Source organism: Equus przewalskii, chromosome X (assembly GCF_037783145.1).
Source record: "Equus przewalskii isolate Varuska chromosome X, EquPr2, whole genome shotgun sequence".
NCBI lineage: Eukaryota > Metazoa > Chordata > Mammalia > Perissodactyla > Equidae > Equus > Equus przewalskii.
In genome coordinates, this window is record NC_091863.1 from 90055335 (window position 1) to 90075633 (window position 20299).

General features: G+C 41.1%; 1 protein-coding gene and 1 long non-coding RNA gene across 9 annotated transcripts in view; one reads left to right on the forward strand and one right to left on the reverse strand.

Annotated features, from left to right (window-relative positions):
* TRPC5 (transient receptor potential cation channel subfamily C member 5) overlaps positions 1-20299 on the reverse strand; it is a 270884-nt gene that overhangs the window by 78636 nt on the left and 171949 nt on the right. The window lies entirely within an intron of this gene.
* Positions 1-20299, forward strand: part of LOC139080857 (uncharacterized) — a 69791-nt gene that overhangs the window by 45416 nt on the left and 4076 nt on the right. For 5 of the 8 annotated variants that reach the window (XR_011535688.1, XR_011535684.1, XR_011535681.1 and 2 more), the window contains 2 exons: positions 7530-7576; positions 18522-18565. This is a non-coding gene — a long non-coding RNA (uncharacterized lncRNA). The remainder of the gene's footprint in view (positions 1-7529; positions 7577-18521; positions 18566-20299) is intronic. The other 3 variants (XR_011535687.1, XR_011535682.1, XR_011535683.1) reach the window with 1 other exon arrangement.

Consider the following 20299-nt stretch of genomic DNA (forward strand, 5'->3'; position numbering starts at 1 on the left):
TGCAACCATAGGTGTGGGTATGATAATTAAGGGAGAATGCATAGCATGAGATTATAACTACCACAAATCTCTTGTGGAATTATATATCCTTGTGGATATAAATGAGTGAATAAAATAATTGACTACGAGGAAAAGGTGAGTGAGAAAAAGGTAGCAGGCTGGAGTTTGAGGCACACCTACCAGCATAGGTTGGCTGTAGAAAGAAACCTGAGGCTGAGCCCCAAGAGATCTAAAGGGAACCAGAATAGATGATGATGTCATAAAAATCAGGAAGGAAGAGAATCTCAAAAATTTGGGGGTTGAGGAAGATTAATACTGAGGACAGGTCTCTGGTGATTAATGTGTCACTGGTCACAAGCAAGAGAACATTTTCTGTGGAGTCCTGAAATCAGATTACAAGATGCTGATTAAATAGAGAACGGGAAGAAAGGAAGTATGGATAGTAAGCACAGATTCATCTTTCTCCCAACAATGAGGGGAAGAGAAAGAGTAGTTTTCTCCTTCAAATACCAGCTCAAGATCCAACTCTTCTTAAGTTTTCCTGAACAATTGCCATGCTCACTGTTTTCCTCCTCAAAGTTCCTATAGCACTCAGGGGCTATACCACACTATATAGGAAAAAAAATAAGTATATGATATACTTCTGTATTTTCTGGTAGCTTCAGTGTGCTCGGTTCGTCTCCCTATTAGACTCTAAGCTTCCTTAGAGCAGAGACCACAGCTTATGTCTCCCACAGTGCCCACAAGAAAGGCCTTCAAATTTATTTGCTCGTTGTTAGGATAGAAAGGATGGAAAGATTCTCCAGGTTGGATTTTCTCAACTTTGACACTATTCACATTTTGGGCTGGGTAAGTCTTTGTTCTGGGAGACTGTCCTGTGTATTGTAGGATGTTTAGTAGTATCTCCGGCCTCTACTTACTAATTGCCAGTAGCGTCTCCTTCTCTGCCTCCCACAGTTGTGACAACCAAAAGTAGTTGCAGACATGGCCAAATGTCCCCTGGGGGGAAAATCGACTCACTTGAAATCCACTGCCCTAGGTGAGTTGGGCCTAGCTTGTCTATCCCCTTGTCCTTCAGCAGGGGCAATTCAAAGCCATCTCTCATTGAGAAACATTGGTATCCAATTCACAAACTCCAGAAAGAGACGTATAAGCTTCCTTGGTTACTCACTTTCAGCTTTGAGACCCTTAAACTCATTCCTTTCTCTGGCTCTCCCTGGAGTGAGTGAATGGCTCAGTACTTGCGCTTAAAAAGGAAGTACTGAAATGATGCCAACACACTTCCTTTATGATCCTGAGTACAAAAGTAATACTGAATATATCTAATTACAGCTACAGCAGTGGTTTGTAATGTTTCTGCAACTGTAAGGGAAGCATTTATTAAGTTGTTCACAAAGGGTAACTAGTGGTTTCCGATACTTTTCTTTTTCAAAGTATCTTTCTGATATTATATTCTAACTCTGTCTGTAGTCTCCTCAGAGATTGGCCAGAGGATGGGGAAATCAGAGAAAAAGGGAATGTATAGAATAAAGCAAGTTTTAAAAAGTACATAAAAAAACTTTAAAAAGTTTTAAAAGTCAGAAAGTTTTGGTGCCCAAGAAGAACAGAGATTCCAGGAGTCCTTGGCTCTCATCCTTCAGGTTGAACCTGAAGTGTCTCCTGACACTTTTAGGTATCATCCCAAGTGGGCCTGTGGTTCAAGGAATGCATTTCTCTTATGGTTACAAGGAATGAATAGATGTGAGTTGAGCTGGACTGGGGGTGAGGATAAGGAAACACTCTGATATCTTGCCCTGTTCTATCACCAGTTTCCAGGCTTCTGAGGTTCCGTGGTATTGCCCTGTGAATCTTCCTACCACTCTACAGGGAAGTCCAATAAACCAATCAGTATATTTTTATCAAGTGCCTGATAAATACTCTTAAGACACCAAAAAGGAGTGAGGTAGCACAAGTGATAGATCATTCTTCCTGGTTCTTAATGGAGCATGTTGATTTATTTAAGCATTTTCTGTGTATTCTTGCATTTTGGTCCAACGACAGCCCCATCATACAGGCATTACACACCCTCTTTCTACAGAGACAGAAGTGTGAGTCTCAGCAAGGTTTAATCACATGCCAAGGGCATATAGCTATAAGGTGACAGAGCTGTGATTCAAACTCCAATCTGCACAATCCCAAAGCCTGTGCTCATATTCACTATGCTAATATGATTCATTGATCTAGTCAATTTCCCTCCATTTTTTTCAAATGACTAAGCTATTCCATTTTATAGGAGGAAGAACTGAGGACCAGAAAGTATAAATGACTTCCCCAGGATGACGTGTAGTGATGGTAGGGGTAGAAGCAAAAGGAAGAGCTACAAAACATACTTTCTTCCTTATACCGTGTGTGCTTTTCTACCTACCACCTTCTTTCTAGTTCAGAAGATAAGACACCTCTCATTCTGGGAAATAATTAAAGAACTAGAAAAGGTAGTCTGTACTAATTGTGTGACACTAAATTTCTGAATTCTGTGGCACTGACAAATCAAATGATGGAGCCATTTTCTTTCCCGATGGCTATTGGAGGTCATTGGTTATACCCAACCCGCTGGTAGACTTTGAGTGGAGAGGACATTGCATCCTTGCAGGATCTTCCAGAGGGACTGAGGAGACCAAAGAATATCCTACACATTTTGACCAGAGAATTGGGCTAGAAAATGTAGCTGCAACAAAAAAAGAGGTCCGTTATAGCATTACTAAGTTGCTTCTGAGTCACTTTTAAGAGAGGGAGGGAGAAGAGATGCAGAACCAATTGACATCTTCCAAGATTTCACTGAGTGATGGTTGGAAGTCCTGAACAACCTTAGGAGTTCCCTTGCCTTGAAGCAGGTTGGTTTTCTATTCTCAGCTGGAATTCCCCTATATGCCCCTGTGCAGTAAACTCCCTTCCATCACTGGAGCAAGGTGAATAAATCAGAGGGATGGGACTAATCTTATGCTTCCAAGAGGCTAAATTTTATTTTTGCTTGATATAGACAGCATATTTACATGCAAGAATTTGCTGTTTTGTTGGCAGAATCTGGACTATTAAGCATTACCATTCCTTACAACCACAGGGATTACTGTAAATCCTCAGAGAATTTTGTTGCATTGGATAGTCACAAACTTTCTGGTTATTTTCACCCTCTCTCAATAATTTATTACAAAAGAATCCTCAGGAAGTATCCTTTTTTTGTTGTTTGTTTTCCCACAAAAGTGGTCATAGCCCAGAGGTTTCATACAATTGTAACAATCTCTTTCTTTTCAGCCATTGCCCATGCCATGCTCCTGTAGGCCTGTCACCAGATTTTTATGCCTTCCTCCCCATCAAAACCATATCCACAGGGCCGGCCTGGTGGCGCAGTGCTTAAGTGCGCATGTTCCGCTTCTTGGCAGCCCGGCGTTCACAGGTTCGGATCCCGGGTGCCGACATGGCACAGCTTGGCAAAAGCCATGCTGTGGTAGGTGTCCCACGTATAAAGTAGAGGAAGATGGGCATGGATGTTAGCTCAGGGCCAGTCTTCCTCAGCAAAAAGAGGAGGATTGGCAGTAGTTAGCTCAGGGCTAATCTTCCTCAAAAAACAAAAAAGCCATCTCCCCGCTCCATCCTCAAGAAGCAGGCAGACCTGAGGAAGAAGGACTGAGCTGGTGATGAGTGGATTTAGTAGAGGAATCTGAGGATCCTTAAAGTTCTTTGCTTCACCTTCTGAGATTTCTAGGGCTAGACATCAGTCCTGTAGTGTGATGACACTGGAAAGCACGTGGACTCTGCAGTCAGTCAGTTCTGGGTTGGAATCCTATCTCTGCCGCTTACTAGCCAAGTGATGTCCAGCAATTCAGTTTCCATATTTATAATGTGAGGATAATACTCATTTGTTGCTGCTGCCTGTTTTCCTGACCACATGGCCATTTCCCTAGGTCCTTCCCCCTAATTCCTACAGCTATTCTGTCATCTTGAGCTTTGCCCATCATGTTTGACTTTGCCCTGTGATATCCATAGGGTACAGATTGTTTTAATCTAGGCTTCAACTCATGGCTGTGCAGACCCTCCCTCAATTTTGTTTGTAGAATGAAAGCTGCATGAGGGCAAGGGCTGTGGTTATTGGTGCTTACTCATATTCCCAGTACCTAGGACCATATCTGGCATATGGTAGGTGATGAATAAATATTTGTGGGACGAATGTATGGATGCATAAACTCCCTGATCCTGGTGCCCAGATCAGTCCCTTTGACCTACTGCTGCACACAGCTTAATGTAAGGAGTGGTTACAGCCTGTAGGACCAGGTCCTGCTCAGGCCCTATTCTGTGAGCAGGGCTACTTACCTGCTTTTCCCTGGATATACCTACAAAATTCAGTTAGTTTGTGCAGGGCTGATTCTGAGTCACCCTGTACTTGAAGGGGTTAATAGGACTGTACAGGCCTATTTAAGTTTAATGTAGAACTTGAGAAGGATGACAAAAATGATTAGTTGAGCCGTTAGAACTCCCAAAGAGGAAGGAGTCAAATGTATTTTACTAGAAAGTGAATGTATACAAACATATACTCCCAAATCAAATAATATTGCTGGGTTTTGGAACCAGTTACCAGTGTCTCATCACTAGGATACTGATGAAACCATTAGACAGAAATTCATGGTTGATGCTCTGAGCTGCATTCATCATCCTGTTCTTGAGTCATGAAATGAGAACTTCAGTCTCCTTTAACAGTCCAAGCCAGTATATATACATCAGACTGGCTATTTCCTCACATTACGCCTAATAAACTAATTGAGGAGAGTTCACAGGGTCCACAAATGCTCAGAGTTCAGCCTTGTGAAGCTTACATTCTATTTATTGTAATTGTAGGGCATCAGCTGTCTCTTTTCTTATCTGCCAATTGCACAGGATGGGCAAAAGCTGTAGGTGCATCTGCTGTGCTTGAGAACGCTTTCTTCTACATCTGTCACAAACTTGTTACAAAATATAGATGTCCTGGAAGGAGTCTACTGACCATGTTGATTGGGTGAAATGAAAATATACTTCCGAGTAGAGTGTTACCTAAAAGAGTATCCCCTGGTTTCTTGAGGGGTGTCAATTCAGTGACTGCTTCCTGTATTACACTATAAATATGTCTGGCTGAAGTGAAGCTAGAAGTAGTCTATTTCCTGTTGCAGTGGGGTAAGGTGGGGTCATGTATGTCCATTTCCTTTTTATGATCCTGAGGACAGCCTGAAACTGCAGGAAAACTAAGGTAATAGTAGATGCAAACTAGGGGAGGTAAGAGCTGAAAGAAGTGTATGATTGAGGTTGAGTATATGATTGATAGTTAAGTATCAGAGCCCAGTTAATGCTTAGCCAAGATATAAGCCTAGTTTATATTTTGGCAGGGTCCAGTTAAGGCCCAGTGAGAGCTTAAGCCTAATTAAGGTGTACTCAAGCCCAGATGACGCCTAAACTTAGTTAAGTATTAGTCAGAAACTAGTTCAGGTATAGCCAGGACCTATACCTGGTTAAAAGCTAACCAACATGGTTAAGATCTCGTCAGAGTACGTTCAGGACTAGCCATTGCCTAAGCCTAGCTTATGTTTAGTCAGAGCCCAGTCAGGACCTAAATCTACTTATGTTTTAGTCAGAAACAAGTCGAGGTAGATCCAGGGCCTAAGCTTGTTAAAGCCTCGTTGGAGCCTAGTTAGGCTTAGCCAGAGTCTTCTTAAGGTATAGCCAGGGCCTAAAACTAGATTATGATTAGTCAGAGCTCAGGTGGGGCCTAAATGTACTTACATTTGAGTCAGAAACTAAGCTTATTAACGTGAAGTCAGAGCCTAGTTAACGCCTACCCAGAGTCTTGTTAAGGTATACCCAGAGCCTAAACCTAGTTAAAAGCTAGCCAGTTCAGTTAAGGCCCAACTAGAGCCAAAGACTAGTTAGGTCTAGTCAGAGCCCAGTTAAGGCCTAGCCAGAGACTTAACCTAGTGAAGGTCTAGTCAGGACGTAAGAGTCTAGTTAACATATAGCAAGGGCCTGAGACTAGTTCAGGGCTAGTTAGCCCAGTTACAGCCTATTTATTCCATTAAGGACTAACCAGGGCCAAAGCCCAGTTAAGGCTTCATCAGCCCAGTTAAGGCCTAGTCAGGGCTCAGCTGAGGCTTAGTCAGGGTTCAGTTCAGGTGTTGTCAGAGCCTATGACTAGTTAAGGCCTAGCCAGCCAAGTTAAGGCCTAATCAGGGTCTAAATATAATTTAGGCCTAGCTAGAACACATTTAAGCCCCAACCAGGGCCAAAGCCTAGTTATGGCCTAGCTGGGGCCTAAATCATGAGAAGGTATAGTCTTGCTAGTTAAGGAATAGCAAGGCCCTAAGTCTAGTTAAGACTTAGTCAGCAGAGTTAGGGACTAGTCAGCCCAGTTAAGGCCTAGTCAGAATCAAATATGAGTTAAGGCTTAATCAGCTAGTTAATGCCTAGTCAGGGACTAATTCTAGTTAAGTTCTATTCAAATCCCAGATAAGGTGTAGCCATTAACTAAGTCTATTTATAACTTGTCAAAGCATATTTAAGGCTTATCTGAGGTCTAAGTCTAAAGAAGACCTAGTCAGAGTCTAGTTAAAGCATGGCCTGGGCCTAGTTAAGGCCTAGTCAGGGCTTAAACCTAGTAAAAGTTTTGTCAGACTCTAGTTAAAGCCTATACAGGGCCTAAGCCTACTTAGGGTCTAGTCATCCTAGTTAAGGTTTAACCAGCCCAGTTAAGCTCTAGCCAGCCCTAAGGCTAGTTAAGTCCTAGTCAGAGCCCATTTAGCCTAGCGAAGGACTATGCCTAGTTAACATCTAGTCAGAGTATAGTTAAGGCCTAGCCAGGACCTAAGTCTAGGGAAGGTGTAGTCAGTCTCACTTGAGGCCAGCAAGGGTCTGAGCCTATTTAAGATCTATTTAGCCTAGTTAAGTGTCAGAAGGCATTAAACTTAGTTACTTCCTAGTCAGAGTGTAGTTAAGGTGAAGCCAGGGCCTAAGTCTAGTTAAGACCTAGTCATCCCAATTAAGGCTTATTCAGGCCCTCAACTTTGTTAAGGGCTAGTCAAGACTAGGGTAACCAATTCATTCCAGTTTACCCAAGACTTTCCATATTTATTGCTGAAAGTCCTTGATCCTGGGAAATCCCTTGGTCCCTGGCAAACCAGATTGGTTGCTCACTCTAGTCAAGGCCTTTTAAAGACAACTTTTCTTTCCTTGGAGTTTAGTTTACGAAACACATTTTCAATGTTATTTCATTTGATTATTACAGCATCCATTTGAGAGATGTGTCATCATCATCCCCAATATACAGATGAATAAACTCAGGTTTAGAGAGAATAAGTGCCTTCCTCAATGCCGCATAGTTAGTAAGTGTCAGAGGTAAAGTTTAAATCTATGTTTGAACTCAAAAGCCACACTCTTATTTTTTAAACTCAAGTAAAGGGGCATCTGCCCATAAACCAAAGTTGTCTATATCACAAAAGCAATACTTGCTCAAGGTATTATCATCATCTTATTTTCAGATCAGGAAAGCAAGTCACAGCGAGCTTAAGTGACCTGCCCCCCAAAGGTAAGAAAACTTCCAGGCTTGAACTCAGGTTTCTCTGCCTCCAAATCCCATATTTTTCCTCTTAAGAATAATGTCTTTCCTCCATCCTTCCTACTTCCCCAGTGTCAAATACTTCTGTACGTGTCTGTGTGGCTGAGGGTGTCGTACATGTCTTCACGTTTCAGTGCTGTTTGCATCCATGTGTTATCTGAGGTCCACCAAACATTTGGTAGACTGTACTTGTGCTGAAAATTCCGTTTTCAGCCTGAGGTTTATTTATTGAACTGATGCTTGCTGTTTCATTAGGGGATGTTTGTTGAACCTGGCAGCAGAGCTGACTTGGTAGTAAAGTCAAGCCTCAACCACTTGATTTGCTGTAATCAAAGGACAAAGGTGTTGAAGACAAACACAGCCCACTTAGTAATTCTTGAGAGGGTTACTGGATACATATATCCCTGTTATAATGACATTCTGGGAACCAAGGAAAGAGATCAGGCCTCCCTCTCTGGTACTATGGATTCAGCTGCCAGAAGGCACTGAGGACTTGGCTTGCCTTTTCCTGGCTATGCCATTTCTGTCACCTCCTGTGAGCTTACCAGGGGTGACAGGCATCTCTTAAAAAGCTCGTACATAAATATAGCTGTATCTTCCACTATGTTATCCTGACGACAAAATAGTTGCCACCCCTGCAGAATGTAGCAGCTTCTGGATTGGATGCCAGTGGTAGCAGTATGCCAAGAATGCAGTATCCTGTCCCCCCCGCCAAATAAACACCAGCTTCCTCTTCAGTGGTACACTTAAAGGGACAGTCTCCACTCTTCTTGTGTGGCAGTGGCAGTGGGGGAGAGCTTTCAACATGGGCAGTCAGTGGCTTAGATGGCGGCACAGTGGAAGAGGCCACCAGAATATACTTTAGGTAGCAGATGTCTTCCTGGACTGTAATTTCCCACTTTGTGCTAAGTTGCTTTGGAGAACTGTTTAGTTTAATGTGTAATGCAAGAGGAAGGCAGAGCTGCTTAGGAAGAAACAAATGATTTATTCCACTGAGCAGCTGGTGTATTCAAATGTTGCTTTCTTTCTTGGAGAGAGCGCCATTTGGGAATGGCATCATTTTCTCTGACATTCGCATGGCGATTCTCCAGATAAAATCAGGTCTTTAGATAACTTCACATGTTTGTATCCCAATGAACTGGTGGAACACATTCGGCTTCAAGGCACTGGGTTAATAGCAAAAGCAGGGCATGTCTCCGTCATAACAGAAAATCTGGAAGGTCTTTTCTCAAGGACTAGGGGCTTTGCAGTATAATGTTGGAGGCTATGGGAAAACAGTACAGAACTAGGTTTCTGGTTCTATGATATTCCAGCTATGTGATTTTGGGTAGATTATTTTGCCTCTTTGGATGTCAATTATCCTAAATGTAAAATGTATGTAAACTCTGTGTTGCCCTACCCACCTTATATGGTAATTGTGAAGATCAAATGAGCTACGAATTGAAAACAGAAAAAGAATAAAGTCCTATAAAAGTGTAAGGAATTATTAGCCCTATTATTCATTCAACAAATATTTATTGAGTACCCACTTTGTACCAGACACTGTTCTTGCACTTGAACAGAACAGAGATCACTGCCTTCATGGAGCTTACCTTCTAGAGAGCAGAGCCATAAAATAAATAATAATTATAATGAAAAGTAAACTATACAATATATATAGAAGGTGATAAATTCTAAGAAAAATGAAAAAGTAGAGTGGAATAAAAAAGACTCAGGAGTGCCAGGTTGAGAGGAGGAGCTTCAATTCTTGAGAGTGGTAAATGTAGCTCTCATTGAGAACGTAAGATGTAAGCAAAGGGTTGGCAGGAGGTGAGGGATTCAGCCATTCAGATATCTGAGTAAAGAACATTCCAGGCAGAAGAAAGAGCCAGTGCAACAAAGTGTGCCTGGTGAGTTTGGGGAATGGCAGAAAGGCCAGAGTGGCTGGAACAGAGGGAGGGGGAGAAAAGTAGAAGATAATGTTGCAGATTATATCATGGAGGGCCATGTAGGCCATTGTAAGGATCTGGGTTTTACTCTGAAGGAAATGGAGAGCCATAAGAGGGCTTTAAATGGACGTATACCATGATCTGACTTATGTTTTAAAGGGATCACTCTGGCTGTTGTGTTGAGAAGAGACTGGAGTGAGGCAAAGGGAATCCTGTTAGGAGGCTGTTGAAATCGTCAAGGTGAGAGGTGGATAATGGTGGCTCACAATGACAAGTTATTAGATTTTGGATATATTTTGAAGGCAGAGTCAACAGGATATCCTGATAGATTGGCTGTGGATTGTGGGAAAAAGAAAGAGTCAAAAATAAACTCAAGATTTTTCAGCCTGAGTAGTTAGAAGGATAGCGTTGCCATCTACTGAGCTGGGGAAGACTGTATGTGGAGTAGGTTTTGGAGGGAAGACCAAGGATTAAGTTTTGGATATACTGAGTTTTAGATAACCATAAATCAATGTGAAGGCAAGTAGATGCACAAGCATGGGATTCTGTGGAAAGGCCTAAGCTAGATATATAAATTTGGGAGTCATCTGCATATAGGTATTATTTACAGCTGTATGAAATCACCAAGGAGGTGACTCTAGATGAAGAGGCAGAGGACTTGGGGAGTGATCAACCATGTCAAATGCTGCTTATAGGACAAGTAAGATAAGGACTGGGACTTGACCATTGGATTTAGTAGTGTGTAAGTAAGTCACTGGTGACTTTGACAAGGGTGGTTAGGTAGAGTGGCCATTATATTTAATTAAAACTGTGTTTTAGAACAGAAATATTTAACCTGGTAATATCAGTCACAAGAGATGAGAGAGAGAGATTTTGTTTTTGTAGAACAAACCTGCCTTGAAATTCCCCTACTTCTAGCTAATATTAAAAAAGAAATCCAGGGGCCGGCCTGGTGGTGCAGTAGTTAAGTTTGCATGTTCCACTTTGGCGGCCCAGGGTTTGCCGGTTCGGATCCCCGGTGCGGACATGACACCGCTTGGCAAAAGCCATGCTGTGGTAGGCATCCCATGTATAAAGTAAAGGAAGATGGGCATGGATGTTAGCGCAGGGCCAGTCTTCCTCAGCAAAAAGAGGAGGATTGGCAGTAGTTAGCTCAGGGCTAATCTTCCTCAAAAAAAAAAAAAAAGAAAGAAAAGAAAGAAAAAAGAAATCCTGTAAGGAATCCTGTAAAGACAAGTCCACCCAGCCTTTAGCTTAAGCAGCATGCTGGTCTGGTATTGGGAGGGCTCTTGCCAGAGGACAGGGCTGTGGCCCTGGTGTGCTTTTCTGAATGCCAAGCATACATATAGGCAATAGGATTCGCTCTTTACCCATGCTTAAAATGCTAATCTTTGGCCCCTTCATGAACCTTGAGAGGAAGGGGAATGAAATCTTCAGAGAGGAAGGAAACAATAAATTCATGCCCAAGGACAAAGCATTTTTCTTTTTAGGATATTAGGAAAGATGTTTTTTCTGTCTCACTTCCTCTGATTTATTCTGATGGTATCTATCTCAGAGGTCAAAAATGGAGAAGTTAGAAAACAGGAGACCAAGTATTCTTGTCTTCTTTTTTATTTTCATAGGTCAGCATATGGTCTTAAGATGACTTTAATGTTCATTTAGGTTTTTGGTAGTTTTTCCTTTTTACTAGAGCATTCTAACTGTAGGTGCACTCTGGGAATAGTAGTTTGTTGGGATGAGGACAATGAAATTCTTATCCTCAAGGGGACTGGTGGCCTATGATCTACTTAGTAAGCCACCCACCACAGCTGAATTGTGTTCTTGCTGACATCTTAACACTGCTTCTTATTTTGCTGGTGATTTGGAGCTCCCCAGAGCATCACTAGGCAGACCGCAGTGTAAGAGACAGCACAGAGGGCCTAGGGACTGAAGAATCAGATTCTTATTCTTGCTCCGCCAGTAACCAACTGTGTAATCTTGGCAAGTCACTTATCCTCTTTGGATCGTCACTTCTTCAGTTGTAAAATAGGGATAATCCTTGCTGCGCAGGATTGTTATAAGGATTAAATACGTTAATGTATGTGAAGGTACTTGAGGATATAATTAGCAGAAGGTGGAAACTATAAAACACTGGCATGAGATACCAAGGGAGGTTATGGAATCTTATTTTGAGATCATTAAAAACAGAAGCACTCTGGGGCTAGCTCCGTGGCCGAGTGGTTAAGTTTGCGCGCTCGGCTGCGGCAGCCCAGGGTTCAGATCCTGGGCGCGGACATGGCACTGCTCATCAGGCTACGTTGAGGTGGCGTCCCACATCCCACAACTAGAAGGACCTGCAACTAAGATATACAGCTACGTACAGGGGGGGTTTGGGGAGATAAAAGCAGAAAAAAAAAAAGATTGGCAACAGTTGTTAGTCCAGGTGCCAATCTTTAAAAAAAAACAAACAAAAAAACCCAGAAGCACTCCTACTTTGGTGGATAAGCAGTAGGCATATCTACAGGCAGAAGGAAGAACTATGTGACCTCTGGTCTTCTTTCCAGGTGGCAAAATAAACTAATTGAGTGTCTCCTGGCAAGCTGGCTTTTGCCACAGAAACAGAGAGGAGGCCACGACTGGTGCTTAGTCCTGCTCTTGTTAAATTTCTAAGAGGTGCTCTTGAAGCTCAGGACTAAATATGGGCTAGGATCATAAGGGATAAAAAGTCTACAAAGATATTTGAATCACGTTCCCTTTCTTACCCAAATGATTCACATAGGAAGATGTGAAAGTCTGGGCTGGTTCAGGTAATGTCACACTAGACACAGGGTAACAGCCTTCATTATCTTGCCTCAAAGACTTTGCCAATTCCTTTGCGAGTAGATGTTTCCAAAGAATAGCTAATTAATGCTTTGAAAGATTTGTAGTCGTAATACCAAGTGAAGGGCCTTCTGCATGCAGCTGGTAATGTATTAGAGGAATAGGCACTGAGCAGCCCAAAGTGTAGTCAGCTTTTACCTGCCAGAGCCAGGGCGAGAGTGTGCAGGTACTTCAACGGTGAGAAGGAATTAGGCTAGGAAGGCCCACAAATCCTCAAAGATTGCCTACCTGATCGGCGTCAGGTCTCCTGAAAGGGTTATATATGAACTAGAGCCACAAGACAGTTCTACTCCCTCACATCTTTATCCAAGTTCAAAGTCATGTCGGTTCTAACTGTGAGATGAATTTTATCTCTGGTACTTTCTTCTAGTTTTTGTAATGCCTGCAGCTGTCTCCCCTCCTATCCTCCAGGGGTTGTTAGTCAGTACCCAAGATGTCCCACACACTGTTTCCTGGATCCTGGAACTTCTCCAGAACAATTATAATAGCTAGCATTTATTAAGGGCTTACTATATACCAGGCACCATTCTAAACTCATTGCATGCATTAACTCATGTAATTCTCACAACTGTTATTATCTTCATTTAACAGATGAGGAAACTGAGGCAAAAAGTAGATTAGCAACCTTCCAGTTAGTAAGTGGAAAAGTTGAAATTCGAACCTAGGTATGTTTGACACAGATCTTACCCTTACGAGAATCAGCATCGTTCTACTGTCTCTCCTAGAGAAAATATACAAACAAACAGAACAACTTTCCTTCTTCCCTCTCAGAAAGCTGAGGAAAGACTTCGGAATAGAATCCCTTTTCCTGTTACCTCCAAATTCTGTTTTTATTTCCCTTATTTTAGATCTTGTCCTCTGCACTGGTAATATTTAAAAGCCGAGAATCTTTTTAGAATGATTATAGTTCTTTTCAGGCTCTCTGGGGGCCTGTGGGTGTTCCACAACAGTCAAGATTCAGGAACAAGCCTGTGCAGGGTCCCACCAAGTCAAGATGGGGTGGCTGTCCTCATGTATGAATAGTGTTTTGAAGAAACTATTTGTCTGTCGAGGAAAATAGCCAAGAGATATATTTTCAGATGTGCTTGTTTTTCTCCAGTGACTAAGTTTTACTGAAGGGTAAGCAAGTGATTCTCTCTGCGGCAGTGAGCAAATCTGGAGGAAGAGGGAAGAAATTCAGAATTCGGTTTAAATTGACCATAAGGACGTTTCCTACTCCCCCTTTTTTGAGTTTCTGTTTTGAATTTTTCATGTATTTTTAAGAAGGGGCCATGTTTAGCTCCTCAACCACACAATTATTTCTTTTTTTTCTTGATAAATTAAAGATGGCTCATGGGAATTTTAAATGTCAGATCCTATAACAGGCGAATGCCTTATTGCATACATTTTTTTTTAGGCAAAGGTTTGTAGCTTTTATTAAAAAAGGAGTTTAAAGGGTAAATCCTGTTGCTTTGTTCATTGTCATCCCCCTCCTCCCCAGAGAGCTCCTGCTATGTCAAAATGATAAAACTTGCTCTTTGGGGACAAGGACCTCTTGATGTTTTCCTCAGGGGTGGGGAAGGCAATGGGAAGTAATGTCTGAGGGTGTTTTTAAAAAAATTTTTATTGAATGCATGTATCCAAACGGTACTGCAGCACTAGAGAAGGGAGCATCATGGAAAAATTTACTGTTTGTAAATAGGAAACCGGCACCTATCCTCACCAAAGGCACATTTTAATCTCTCCCACATAACTGCCTCTGTTCCCCCTGGATATGAACTAATTTACCTTGCCTGATGCAGAGAAGCTTATCGTCTATAAACATAGAGCCAGAGGATTTGGATTGCTTTGCTCCTTTTCCATCCTACTGTTAGACATTTATTGCCAGTTTGCCAGTTATGAGCATCACAAAACAGCAGAGTAGGACTATCGGCTAAAAGAAAAATGGTGGCCTTTGATTAGTTGTACTGACGAAAATGTCGTAAGAGTGAGATTGGTAAAAATCTATGGGGTTAAAGATCCTAGTTATTGGATCGATGGCACAGCCCCTGCTCCAATTGTTTTTCTGAGGGACTCGTAAGATGTGGGTTATCTCATCTTGCATCAGTTTACAACTCTGTCTAGCTATAAGGGCTTCTTGCTCTGCTTAGCACTGCCATGAAGTAGAGAGCCACACAGGCCAAAGGGACCCTCTCTGTACCTTCAGACTTCATTCTGTTTTCATTGGCTGTGGTAACTGGCTTGCCAAACTCTGGCAAGACTCTCATCACTATCTTGCTGTCCTTACTGGTTTTATAGGAAGGAGATCCGAAATTAAAAATAAAACTTTTTTTGATATATAGCGTATATAGTTGAATGCTTTTTCTTTTATATATGTAATCATATGAATACATAGAACATTTCCAGCATCCCATAAGGCTTTTCATAGCCCTTCCCAGTCAATAACCCCCCACCCAGATGTAACCACTGCATTCACCTCTGTTCTATAGTTTCGTTTGCCTGTTCTTAAATTTTATAAAAATGGATTTATATGATATGTACCTTTATGCATCTGATTTCTTCAACATTCTTGTACATGGATTTTTGTGGATATTTGTACTCCCTTATTTGGGTTATGTACTTAGGATTAGAATCACAGGGTCATGTGATAGATGTATGTTGAGTTTCAGTAGATACTGCCAAACGGTTTTCCAAAGTAGTTGTACCAGTAATCACTTTCACCAACAATGTGTGAGAGTTCCAGTTGTTCTGTGTTCTTCTCAATGATTGGTATTCTCAGTTTCTTCAATTTGAGCTATTCTGGTGGGGTTTTGTGCATCTCATTGTAGTTTTAATTTGCATTTTCCTGACGAACAATAAGGATTAAAACCTATTCATATGCTTGTAGGCCACTTGGATGTTCTCTTCTGTGAAGAGCCATTCAATTCTTTCTATTTTTTAAAGTTGGATTGTCTTTTTCTTATTGATTTGAAGGAGTTTAAAAACATATGTATATACTGAATACAGTTCCTTTGTTGGATAAATGTATTGTGAATATTTTCTCCCAGCTTGTGGTTGGCCTTTTCACTCTCTTAAGGTGCTTTTGATAAATGGAAGTTCTTAATTCTAATGAAATCCAAGTTGACAATCTTCTTTCATAATTAATACTTTTTATGTCAAATAAGAAACCTTTGCCTACTGAAGGTCATGAAGATATTCACCTGTGGTTTGATCTAGAATATTTACTGTTTCACCTTTCATGTTTGGGACTATGATCCATTTCAAATTATTATCATTATTTTTACTATTATTTTTATTATTATCGTTATTTTGGTATCTGGTGTGAGGTAAGGGTCACGGTTCCATTCGTTTATTTGTTTGTCCTTGTCCCAGGACCATGCTGTCACAATTACTACAGCTATATAGCTAGTCTTGATATCTGAGAGTGTATGTCCTCCAATTTTGTTTTTCTTCAAGATGTTTTGGCTATACTAAGCCCTTTATATATCCTTATAAGTTTTAGAATCTCCTTGCCCAAAGCACTTTTGGGAATAGTTTTGAGCTTCTTAAGTCAGCCTCCCCATGCCCTCCCAACTTCAATTTCTAGGTAACGTTTTGAGCGAGAAACCAGCAGCGTATTTGCGGCAGTCCCCCTCCCTCTAGTGAGAATTTGTCTCAGAAATACTGCGATACTTTACGACATTTCACTCTGCGTTTTCCGCGCGGGCGCCAGCCTAGAACTCAGCTAACTTCTTCGAGTGAGTAAAGCTACCCCTGCGTTTAAGGCTTCTTAAATTTACAATCCATTATGCTAGCCTCAAACTTTATGCAGATTTCTCGTTCCTTGGTAGAGACCCTCTGCCTTTGGGCCAAACCTTATCTTCAACTTGTTCCCAGAATTAGCAAATATCTCGGGGGAAGAAAAAAGACCATGATTATCAGCTCACTTAGGAAGGGCTCTTCCTCTCTGAAATCTTAGTTACTCTTGTCCTTGTTTCCAAAGGTTGCAGATATCTTTAAACCTATCAATTTTGCAGTTTATCCGTTTTTTCTTTTTTTTTTTTTGGTGGTTGTTTTTTAGTTGCGATGGGAGAATTTACATCTCGCTTGAAAGCGAAAGTCCAGAAAACATTTACTAGGCAAAACCTTGACCCTCTCATCCATCTCAGCTCTATCACTGGTGAATAGTTTCTGAGTGTTTGGGCCCATTCAGTAGGTCAGTGGAAGAGCAGATAAAATGGACACATTTCCATAACAAATAATGGGGATCCCTAAGGGGACTGATCAGGCTCTCTCTCTCTCTCCGCCTTGGTCCTCACAGCCATCTTGGAATTCAGCCGGTTTCCAAGGATGGCAAATGAGATTAACATTCTCAACTGTATTCCTGTTTACAATGAGATGTCAGCTGTGGCCCGAATAAGACAAATTTTGCTCCTGTAGGTACTTGAATTTGTGCCCTCTGGCATAGGACTTTAGGAGTCAGACCTGGGCTGACTTCAGGTTCTACACCTTTAATTACCATGTGACCACAGGCAAGTTACTTAATTTCTCGGATCCTCAGTTTTTCCATCTGTAATTTCATAGGATTATTTTGAGGATTAAATGTACTAATGCAAGAAAAGTGGGTTTCACAGTGCTTGAAACATAATAGGTCTTCCATAAATGTGAGCATTTATCAGAATAATTATTTATGGCCATGTCATCCCATCTGAGATATAGTTCTTGAGGCTGAGAATTGTGCTTGGTTACTTTTTTGGGGGGAGTAAAATTTATGTACAGTGAGATGCACAAATCTTCAGAGTACCATTCAATGAGTTTTGACAAACGCATACTCCTCTATGACTCAGAATTCTAAAACGTAATCATTACCATCATCCCAGAGAGTTCTCTTTTACCTCTTCCTAATCCGTTCCCACTCCTTTAGATGCAAGTGCTATTCTGATTTTTTCCACAATGGATCATTTTGCATTTTCTAGAGTTGCATATGAATTTTGAAATCATATAGTACGTATTCTTTTGTATCTGGCTTCTTTCATTGAGTATAATGTTTTTGATGTCCACCTGTGCTGTTGTCCCTATCAGTAGTGGCTTTCTTTTTATTGCTGATTAGTATCGCATTGTATGAATATACCACAGATTATCCATTATCCTTTTGATTGACATCTGGGCTCTTTCCACTTTTTTTTTGGTGGCTGTTATGCATAAAGCTGCTATAACCATTCTCGTAAAAGTCATTTTGTGAATTTTCATTTCTTTTGGGTAAATACCTTGGAGTGGAATTGCTGGGACTAGATAGGGACTTGCTTAGTTTTATAAGAAACTGCCAGATGTTTTGAAAGTGGTTGTACCATTTTATACTCCCACCAGCAACATGTGAGAATCCTGGTTGCGCTACATCTTTGTCAACATTTGGTGTTGTCAGTCTTTAATTTTAGCCAGTCTAGTGAGTGTGTTGTGGTATCTTATTGTGATGTCAATTTGCATTTTTCTGATGACTAATGATGTGGAATATATTTTCATGTGCTTTTTAGCTACTTATTTTCTTCCTTTGTGAAATATTTGTTCAAATCTTTTACTCATTTTTTAATAGGTTGGTTTGTCTTTGTATTATTGAGTTGAAGGGGCTGTTTATATTCTGGTTACAAGTTCTTTGTCAGATATATGTTTCGTAAATATTTTCTCTTAATCTGTGGATCGGCTGCTCATTTTATTAACTGTGTGCTTTGATGAATTGGTTTATATTTGTATCCCCTGCTATCCTCATGCATGATTGAAACTTGATAATATTCACTGAATGAAAGATCTAAAAGTTCTTCCTCCCTCCCTCCTTCCCTTCCTTCCTTTATTCAATGACACTTAATGATTAACTGCTATGTGGCAGCCTCCCTTCTGTGCCTTGAGAACACAACAGAAAACAAAACAGACAAGCTTCCTAATCTCATGGTGCTTGCATTTTAGTTTATATGTATGTGGGGGTGGGTTTGGAGACAGAAAAACAAATAAATAAACAAGAAAAGATGAGGTAATTATAGGTGCCATAATGCAAAAATGCACTGCATACATAATGAGAAAGGGATGATTAGGGGGCTTTCTTCAGGTTGGAGGGTCAGAAATCTGAGGAGATGATATTTAAGCTGAAACCGGAATGACAATAAACTGCTTTTTTTCAGGGGGATCCCAGGCAAAGAGAACGTCTAATAAAAAGGCCCTTAAGGTGAGTTGGGGCTAGGCACAAACTACCCGAAATACCCTTTTAGGCAAACTAAGGTGTCAGGGGTTGGTTGCTTTGGGAATCGGGGTAACGGGAATAAGCAGGTGCTATACGCTTAGTCTTTCTTAGCACTGCAGAACTTAACATTTTCTCAACACCTTCCCTGCCCTCCTGCAACCCCCAGCTCCTAGGTTCCAAGAAACTTTGAAGATAGGAATTGTGGAATAGCTAGCACAATGGTCAACAGAGTTAAGGCTAGGTCAGGAATTTTTTTTCCCATCTAAGGGGATCAAGTGATAGAAAAAATAAATCGAGTTGCATAAGTAATAAGTAACTACATTTGTCTTTATAAGATAACAAAATATGAAATGTCCTACCTCTCTGCTTTTTATGTTTAGATTCTATAGTGTAAAACTCTATAAATACACTATCAAGTTGATAAATGGAATATAATTTATTTTTAGCTTTTTCCCAGTTTAGAGAGAGATGGAAGGAAAGATGATGGAAAGGGATAGTAGAAGATGGAGATACAGAGAAAGTGAAATAGAAAGAAACACGTAGGTAAATAGATGGAAGTATATAGACCAAGAGGAAGAATAAAAGAGTCCTAGAGGGAGGTAGAGAAGCTGAGACAGAAAACAAAACCTGGTGAAAGTGAAGCCAGAAGTTAAACAGATTTTGCGTGAGTGTGTTCATGTCACCCTCTGTGCCCTTGGGCTCTGAGCACCATAATAGTTGGTTATTGCTTCCTTTGAAAAATGTGAGGGGGCTCTCCGGTAATGTTTAACACACCCCTTTCTCCTGTGTTTCCCTTCTGATGAGCTGAGTCATGCTCTACATTAATACCAAATTGTGTTCAGGATTTCTTTCCGTTATTTCCTTCCACCAGACTGCTTTTTCCTCTAATCAAAAAAGCAGAGATCCAAGGCCAGCCCAGTGGGTAGGCTATTAAGTGCACACATTCCGCTTCAGTGGTGTGGGGTTCGCTGGTTCAGATCCTGGGTGCAGACAGGGCACCGCTTGGCAAGCCATGCTGTGGTAGGCATCCCACATATAAAGTAGAGGAAGATGGGCATGGATGTTAGCTCAGGGCCAGTCTTCCTCAGCAAAAAGAGGAGGATTGGCAGCAGTTAGCTCAGGGCTAATCTTCCTCAAAAAAAAAAAATGCAGAGATCCTTTGAGTTAATAAAATAAATTGCTATGCCACTAGTACCCATTCTCCCATATTTCAGATGGAAAGTTGCCTCCAACCAAAATCATGCTTTCTGGTCATCATGGTTGTGACAACATGACATCAGGACAAACTGCATGTCTACTATGAAGATTTTAGACAAAAAAAAGTTTTTGTTTTGTTTTGTTTTGTTTTTTGCTGAGGAAGATTCACCCTGATCTAACATCTGTTGCCAATCTTCCTCTTTTTGCTTGAGGAAGGTTCGCCCTGAGCTAACATTTGTGCCAGTCTTCCTCTATTTTGCATGTGGGATGCCACCACGGCTTGGCCACAGACAAGTAGTGTAGGTCTGCACCTGGGAACCAAACCTGGGCTGCTGAAGCAGAGTGCACCAAACTTAACCACTAGGCAATGGGGCCAGCCCCAAAATGTGTGGTTTTGACAGGACTTATGCTAAGTGGAGATAATATATAACTGAGTGGGTCAAACCAGGCTCTCTGGAGACCAGTAAGCTCCATGTGAAAATCACAGACCATCTGACTGATGGTTTTCTGTTCTCCAATAAA